Raw genomic sequence first — 9908 nt, 5'->3', positions numbered from 1 at the left:
CGCGAAATTCAAAACAAACAATTCCTAACAGTAACTGTGATTATAGTAACCATTCTATTACAGTCATGGTGATATTTAGGTGTATTAAAGCTGAGTTGTTTTCTAAACACGACTAGGGGGTACGTACTACGTAATTACTCGAATTATTTGTGCGAAACAAATTCAAACTAATCAATGTGTGACAAAAAAGCCATACTGTATATTAATAATCAAATTAATTATGGTAGAATATTCGAAAAACGTTAAGAATAACTAATGGAACAGAAACAAGATTGATACCTCCTCATACGCGTGTCTTAATCAATTGTAATATGTCTTATTACAAAAACAAAACTATATATAAACTACAGCCAACGAGAATATTATTGTTTTTAGTAGGTTGATACTGGCTGACGTTTTTTTTACATTGCAACACAAAAGGTAATTCTCACTGGAATATTTTGGCTTACTTTTTTTTCTTTATTCCCTATGTTGCTTCTAAGAATATTTAACCTTTATTTTGTTCTATATTCCTTATGTTACTTTTAAGAATATTTAACCCTTATTTTTTCTATATTCCTTATGTTGTCTTTAAGAATATTTAATCCTTAAATGTTTTTTATATTCCTTATGTTGCTTCTAAGAATATTTAACCCTTATTTTTTCTATATTCCTTATGCTGCTTCTAAGAATATTTAACCCTTATTTTTTCTGTATTCCTTATGTTGCTTTTAAGAATATTTAACCCTTAAATTTTTTCTATATTCCTTATGTTGCTTCTAAGAATATTTAACCCTAATATTTAACACCTCCCTGAGTGTTATTCCATCTGCGTCGGTTTAACTAACCTATATTTTGAAATTTCCTGAATAGTAGAATGCTTTTTCACAAAAAGTTGGGGTAGATTACCCAGTTGTTGGTTAAAACAAAAACATGAGATGCATATTAACCATCATGCCTCTTCTACTTTTAAAATAATATTCAACTAATTGCATTACATGTGCACTAGATTATCTTCCCGCCTGTTAAACTAGTTACATTTTTAAACAGTTTCCACTCCATAGCGCCCCTTGAGTAGATTTTTACAACAACAGCAAAACCCGGTTAATATAATAAATATAACATATGAAATAGTTATATGGGTACGAGTAACAGTTCCAAAATACCTTGAGTACAACATTGCGAGTAGGTGTAAGAACAGTAACGCAGTGAGTATTTTTCATCTCCAATGATAAAATACCAAGACTTCATAGTTATAACTCAGCCGATAAGGTCAGAACAGCACGCCCTCTGGATATATTATTTCTGACTAACGATAAAAATAAGACTTACTGGATATTATTTCATGGAGTTAAGATTAAAACAGTAAAATTTGTTTAAAGACTACAAGTAAAAATAGAAAGTGTCCGGTCCGTGATTGCAATTTTGCTGTTAAGGAAAATATCAATAAAAATTTCTAGACAATTTTGTAGCTAGGGTTAAGAACACGAAAACATATTGTATAAAGTTTTGTAGCTAGGGTTAAGAACACGAAAACATATTGTATACAGTTTTGTAGCTGAGGGTTAAGAACAACATGCATTTCTAAACATAATGTTTGTGGCTAATAGTAAGAATAAGAAAACTAGAGATAATTTTGTGGCTAGGATTAAGAACAACACAAACAGACATAATTTTATGGCTAGAATAAAGAAAAGAAAGACAATGCGGGTGCAATTTTGTAGCTGAAGGTAACAACAATATGCATCTCTAAATATAATGTTTGTGCCTAACAATACGAATAACAAAACTAGACATACTTTTGTGGCTACAGCTAAGAACAAGAAAACTTGGTAACGAGGAACCCACTTTTTAGAAAATAAAAGTTTTGAGAAGGCTTGACTGGGTAATGAAAAAACTTTATTATAAATGTACGACGTTTCGACAAGATTTTGTCTTCCTCGTGTCAGAACAAGAAAACACTAAGAGCAGACATTAAGCAAAGTATAAAAGCAATATAACTTTATAAGGATATAAAAGTATCGTTTGTATAATTTTGTGGCTTAAGAATAGAAAGACATCTTATGTATAGTTTTATAACTAGGGGTAAGAACAGCAAAACTTCCGAAGTATAGTTTTTGGCTAGTTTAAGCAAAACAACATATCATTAATATAGTTTTCTTTTGTCTGAAATTAAACATTTCATTAGTCCGAGAGTATAGCTTGTGACGAGACTTCCTGTGTAAAGTTTTGTGGAGGTAAGAACAACTAGGTAAGGTGTACATAGTTTTAAGGCTAGAAGTCAAAACAACAACCGTGTGTGAGTTAAGCATTATGGTAAGTTGTAAGCTTCCTGGTTATAGTTTCGTAAGGTAGGAACAATAAAATATGGTAGTTACATATCTTTTGTGGCTGGGGTGAAGAAAACGAGAAATTGTAGATACATGATATTAACTTCTGTACAAAGCAATCTACTTACATAGATCAGAACTACAAATTAACCCAGAAATAAATATAGCTAACTTAGTATACTGTTATTAAGTATCAGAATCTATTGTTTCATTACCCTCACTGTTAGCGTTATTTTCGGTCGTAATTCCAATAATACCTCCCGAGGTTCGGCCAGCTTAGGGAATTTAGGCTAGTCCTAAATCTGTTTTATTTTCACATGTCTCATAGTTAGACGCGAGAACACTATGATCTTCTAGATATAGCTCCAGAGCTAGAAATAAGAAAGGTAATTTTCCGCAACAGCTTGATTAACGATATTTTAGGAATCATGATAAAGCGACGATATTATTCTTACATGATATTCTAGTCTATTGCTCTTGTGTGGTTTCTTAAATAATCACTTTAATCTCGTAAGTTTTTAAACTTGTTCTTTCTTTGTGTAACTGGAATGTTTGTAGCATAGTTTGCATAAATAACAGTGAAGGTTAGTTGAATTTGAAAACAAAAAAAAACGACGAGATTCTGAACTTCAGAAATGATAGTTTGAACGACGTTATCCACAATGAATCCTAGAACATTAACCATCATTGTTTGCCCTCCTTGCTGTAGACATTCACCTCCTTGAGTGTTCTTCCTTCTGCGTCAGTTTAATTATCCGATATTTTGAAATTTTCACCTTCGTCACTGAAAGAAGGCCTTCCGAAATTAAAATACAGTTTTTATCATGTACAACGAAAAAAACTTATCATATGATTTCTGAAGAGAAGAAAATATGTTATTCCTCTTAGAATGGGATATAAAGTTGTGAATAGGAATCGTAAGAAAAAATAACTTGATAAAATGACTATTCTACAAGATCAACGACACATCCAGTCATTTTTTCTTTTGTTTGTTTGTATCACTGTTGTTATAATTAATGATAATTATTTATTTCGCGTGGAGCTAATGATTTCAGGAACAAAAAAAGGCGTAGGCTCAATTTTCCCATATAGGTGTGAATTCTATACAATTTGTCATATTTAGTGAATGTTAGATTCAATTTCAAACTTAATGTATTTATTATTAAAGATGGGTTTTATAAAGGTTATAGCAACGATTACATCTCTGTCTTGATTATAATTAACAAGCTCTTCTTGCTAACGAAGCATTGGATTACACTTCGTACTACAGCATCAAAACTGCTTTGGTCGTTGTCCCAAAAGAAAAACAAAATCCCATCGAGATTCTTACTGGAAGAATATTTTTGTAACTATGTCCACCACGGTTCAACTGCTTCAGCTTCGACACTTTCGTGTTGATCTTAAAAACATGTAAAGCTTGATTCTGTAAGCATATGCAGCGATTAAAATACTGTATATTTGAGGCGAAAATAATTCAGTCACTTTTTTTTTAAGCGCTTATGGTTTGTCTGAAAATACAGGCTTCAAATGTTCCACACGTGACGTAATGGATCATTACTCTAAAGTTATGAACTTTATGGGCACGAGACTCCACCAAGATCAGCATTTTTTTTTGTCAGTTTTAAAACTCACTATCTCTCCTTTGAGAGAGCCTCTTTAATTAATGTTTAAAACTCACTAAATAAAGATCAGTACTTGTTCTAAGAGATAAAAGACAAAACCTCAATTAAGACTTAAAATATCGTGATACTTTAAAGATTCGAGCATTTCGAACTTTCTGCCAAAAATGTGTTATTTCCTTACATACGTCAATGTTGAGTGTGAAACTGAAAACTAAATAAAATATCGTGATACATTAAAGATTATAGCATTTCGAACTTTCTGCCAAAAATGTGTTATTTCCTTACATACGTCAATGTTGAGTGTGAAACTGAAAACTAAATGATCCAGCTTACGAGTGTTACAATTGTGACGACATATTTATGAATGTGAAAAAAATATTATGTGCTCAGGTTAAATGCTATAAATTATACGCTAACGTGTAGTGCATGGAATGCTACAAATTATACGCTAACGTAAAGTGCATGAAATGCTATAAATTATACACAGATGTCAAGTACGTGAAATGTTATAGATTATACGCTAACGTTAAGTGTATACAATTTGTTATAAAACTATGCCCAAACGTTAAGTAAATGTAGTGTTATAAAATTATTCGTCAAATTTAAGTGAACATGGTGTTATGAAAATATACTTTAACGTTAAGTGTATGTAATGTTATGAAATTACGCGCTACAGTAAATTTCTATAACACCACACAGTGTGGCATTAGAAATACTATTTCTTAATAAACTTCGAGTAATATCAAGGGTTTGTGAACCTACAGTGATATTCTAAATATGCGTAGCTGTTTCTCTGACTTGCAAAGTTGAAAAAATATATAAATATACATATTAACACTTAACTCTTTATCTGGAACCAATAAGTGAATACAACGCTATGAAATGATGAAATGTGATGATGCTAGCTGCCTTCCCTCTAGTCTTACACTTCTAAATTAGGGACGGCCATCGTGTAGCTTTGCGCGAAATTCAAAACAAACCAACCAACCATGACAATACGCTCATTATTCGACTTTAGAAGTAACTGACTAACACGAATATGTTGAGTACACGTTGTCTTCATGCACAGTCGTTTCAGTTAAGAAATGTTCACGAAAAAAAGATTTGAATGAAACTTACTTAAGGAAAGAGTATCAAGGATTCTTGTTTCATTCGAACGGTATTGTATTAACAAACTACTTTGTCTTTTTTGATACTTTTAAAAGCAGGCCATCGTTCTTTGTTTGTTTGTTTTGCGTGTGTGTGTGTGTGTAAAACAGTAATAATAAAATTGCAAAAACGTGTGATGCAAAACGATTCCAATATTACTATACACTTATTTCATAGCAAAGTATATCCTTCTAGAAATAAAGATATTACCATAAACTTCAGACAGGAAAGCCGTCAGATCTTAGGGCCTGATATGACCTAGTGGTTAGCGTGACGGACTGTGAATCTGTGGGTCCATGGTACACGTCCCGTTGTCGCAAAATCGCAATCCGCACTTTAGAGTCGTGGGTACGTAATGAGAGCGAAGGTTAAATCCCACTCTTCGATTAGAGCAGCCCAAGAGTTGGCGGTGGATATTATTAGGGATGGCTAAAAACAGGTAGCCCTTGTGCAACTTTGTGCGAATATCCGAAAACAAAGCAATATTAAGTCGAGCCTAAAATAAACATTTGATTGAGTTACACTAGAATAACGTGAATTATGTTACGGCTGCGGATTTTCGTATCCCTCGGACATTTATCTTGTGAAGAGAGGCTGAGCACAAAAATTATTTCCCCGAACTAATAATGTGAAAGGAGGAGGGGGAGGGGGACTAGCTAAGTAGCTTGCCACATAAATTATCAAACAACCCGTTTCTCTGTCGTGGCGCAGAATGTTGTGACATTATTGGCTATTCATCTTCAGTGAGCATCATGCATTCGTACAACTGTTTTTTTCAGTTTAATGGCTCGTTTTACATAAGATTGTTCTCGTACTTCACAGCATCTTCGGTCTCTAGTTTAAACAAGTCTTCTTCCGAAAACCATATTCGGACTTTTCACATTTCCTTTTAGCGATTGGTTTAAATATGACCACAAAACGATATTAATTGTTAAATGGTGAGAGGTTTATAGGATAAGCGCAAACTTCGTTGGAATGAAGTCTTAACTTAATGGTGCACATTTCACTTATTTTGAACATATCCGTTCTGATATAAGAACGTTCTCCCCAGGTTTTGTTTCTGAAAAATCCTAATATAGTTTAACATTTCAAAAACTAAAATCTGGATATACACAACAGAAATTATTTAACATAGTACAAACATTGTAATAATCTGAGGCAAAGGATATAGTAGAAAGAGGCAAACCTTGGGGATGTCGTTTAAACGTTATTCACAAGAGTCAAAAGACATTTACGTAAGATCGTGTGGCGTTATAACTCTTGAAACAGTCACTTTCAGAGCTACATCATTAAGGTTCTTCACCATTTTGTGTTTATATTTCGGAAAACTCAGAATGATCTAACTTTCTTAATTACTTTTAATACTAGAAATAAACGACCTTGTAACACCGAATTTTTTTTTATTTAATTAGAAACTCTACGTTTCGCTTTACAGCTTCTTCAGAAGCGTTCACTAAAATCATCTGTAAAACGAAACGTTGAGGGTGTAATTAAATAAAAACAACGTTTTGGAGTTATAAGGACGTTTATTTCTAGTATTAATATGTCTTCTATACACCAACATGCACTACAGAAATTAAATAATGAAAATCACTTTTGTTTGAAGTTAAGCACAAAGCTACACAGTGGGCTATCTGTGCTCTGCCCACCACGGGTATCGAAACCCGGTTTCTAGCGTTGTATGTCCGCAGACATGCCGCTGTGCTACTGGGGGGCTTTTCTTTTGTATAAAAACGACAAATTTAAAAAGAAACTGTTTGACAACTACGGCATTAATCAAGATTTTTTTAATGAAACTGCTCCCCAATACTAAGACCTATTAAAACAAACCTATCTTCTACGTTTAAAATAACTTATTGTAATTTTGTCTTCTATGTAAATATGCGATTCCTAAAAATACCTTTGATATCAATCTTAGAAGTTTGCTTTAGGCCTTAAACGTTAACAGTAAGATTACTTTTTTCTTTAATGTTCTCTAAGCCGAACACCGTCACAATGACGTTGTCCTTTAGCTATACGTATAACGTATTATTTTCTAGGAATGGAAACTGTGGCTGGACAAGATGTATTCACCAAATTTTCTCCCGATGAAAACGCGAACGCTGAATAAAACACCTAACATTTTTTCTTGCGTGTGTCGTTTGATGCAAACGTATACTGTATTCGCTACCTGTGGTGCGGATAAACGAAACAATTTATTAATGCGTGTACGTTTAACAGCGAGTGTTGCACATGAAGTCGCCCTGTCACATGGTAGGACTAACTAATTCAATGTAAGTATTTTGAGCTTGTATGTTTTATTGGTAAGGAAAACTTTTCCAAATGACGATAATGCAGAGGTGAAGGAGCTACAGTGACCGCGTTTATTGAACGGAGGAAATGAGAAAACATGTTGATTGATCTCTTAGTTTTAGACGAGATATACAGTTATGAAAACGAATGATCAATGCCACCTCATATACCTGCTTTGTTCTCTCAACACCCCAGTTTTTCAGATACTTTTGGAATAACAAATAATTAACTTTTTGGGGTGTCAAAAGAAACCTGTTTTACATTATATAAAAACGTTTAGGAACAACTGTCCTACGAGTTTACATTTTTGTAATAAAGCTGCTAGGCAATTACTTGCATATGTTACAGAATAATTGTGTTAGCTTGATTGAAGTACGCAGTGAAATAACATAGAAAATTAAAGTCATTTCTGGAAACTAGCAAACCTTAATGGCAAGATTGAAGAGAGAAGACAGTATATTAAACACCTACAAAGCACGCCCTCTACGGGTTAATTTAATGGAAAGACTTAATTCCTTAACTTTCATTATGACTGAAAGGCTTGACTTTCGTTTGGTCTGTAGAAGTTGTAATTTTGTCTTACTTGAAAAAATTAACCCTAACTTCTTTTATATTTATTTGTGACATATTGACGTTTAAACCAATACCTATTTCTTGTATTCTAAACTATATTTTACTTTATAAGTAACCAACTCAAAATCTTTAGGGCAAAATTTCGTAATATCGCAGATATTTTCAGGAAGGTGCTGTTTGCATCAAACCCATCAGTTTTAATAATTATAAATGTGTGCATTAAGATGTCTTGAAAGGTAATATTATCAGTACTAATAATTGTTTACGTCAATATGTTTTTCGTGGTAATATCAACACTAATAACTGCCTCAATAGTTTTACGTGGTAATATTAATATTAATAATTGTCTACACTAAGATGTCTTATGTGGTAATATTAATACTGATAACTGTCTATGTCAACATGTTTTACGTGGTGATATTACTACTAATAACTGTTTACATCAAGATGTTTTACATGGTAATATCAATACTAATAACTGTCTATATCAACATGTTTTACGTGGTAATATAAATATTAAAAACTGTGTATACCAAAATATAATATGTGGATATCAATAGTAATAATGTCCACATCAACATGTTTTAAAATGTAACATCATCAATACTAATAACTGTTTACATCAAGATGTTTTTCGTGGTAATATCAAGGCTAATAACTGCATCAAATGTTTTACGTAATAATATCAATACTAATAATTGTCTACACCAAGATGTCTTATGTGGTAATACCTATACTAATAACTGTCTGTATTAACATGTTTTACATGAAAATATCAATACTAATAACTGCATCATCATGTTTTACGTGGTAATATAAATACTAATAACTGTCTACATTAAGATGTCTTACGTAGTAATATCAATACTAATAACTGTCTACATTAAGATGTCTTACGTAGTAATATCAATACTAATAACTGTCTATATCAACATGTTTTACGTGGTAATATCAATACTAATAATTGTCTACATTAAGATGTTTTACGTTGTAATATCAATACTAATAACTGTCTAGATCCACATATTTTACGTGGTAATATCAATACTAATAACTGTCTACATTAAGATGTCTTACGTGGTAAAATCAATACTAATAAATGTCTAAATCAATATTTTACGTGGTAATATTGCTACTAATAACTGTCTAGATCAACACATTTTACGTGGTAATATTGCTACTAATAACTGTTTACATCAAAATGTTTTATGTAGTAATATCAATACTAATAACTGTCTAGATCAACACATTTTACGTGGTAATATTGCTACTAATAACTGTTTACATCAAGATGTTTTACGTTGTAATATCAATACTAATAACTGTCTGGATCAACATATTTTACGTGGTAATATCAATGCTAATAACTGTCTGCATTAAGATGTCTTACGTAGTAATATCAATACTAATAACTGTTTACATTAAGATGTCTTACGTGGTAATATCAATACTAATAAATGTCTAGATCAACATATTTTACGTCGTAATATTGCTACTAATAACTGTCTAGATCAACACATTTTACGTGGTAATATTACTACTAATAACTGTTTACATCAAGATGTTTTACGTTGTAATATCAATACTAATAACTGTCTAGATCAACATATTTTACGTGGTAATATCAATACTAATAACTGTCTAGATCAACATACTTTACGTGGTAATATTGCTACTAATACCTGTTTACATCAAGATGTTTTAGGTTGTAATATCAATACTAATGACCAGGAACGTCGAGAGTCAGCACGGGCCCCGGGGCAAACATCTTCGCCCGGCCCCCTTCCTCTCTCTCTTTTTTTAACATTTTCAAGAATTTATTAAAAAGAAGATCCTAAATTAGGACAGCAACGAGCTCATAAACCAGACAAAATCATAGTAGCAGCCATTTTTACCTCACAGTATAAGCATAAAAACGTTAATAAGGTAACAACAAATATCTATTAACTCTTTCGACACGGGC

Source organism: Limulus polyphemus, unplaced genomic scaffold (assembly GCF_000517525.1).
Source record: "Limulus polyphemus unplaced genomic scaffold, Limulus_polyphemus-2.1.2 Scaffold6662, whole genome shotgun sequence".
Classification (NCBI taxonomy): domain Eukaryota; kingdom Metazoa; phylum Arthropoda; class Merostomata; order Xiphosura; family Limulidae; genus Limulus; species Limulus polyphemus.
Note: the sequence above shows the minus strand (reverse complement) of the source record.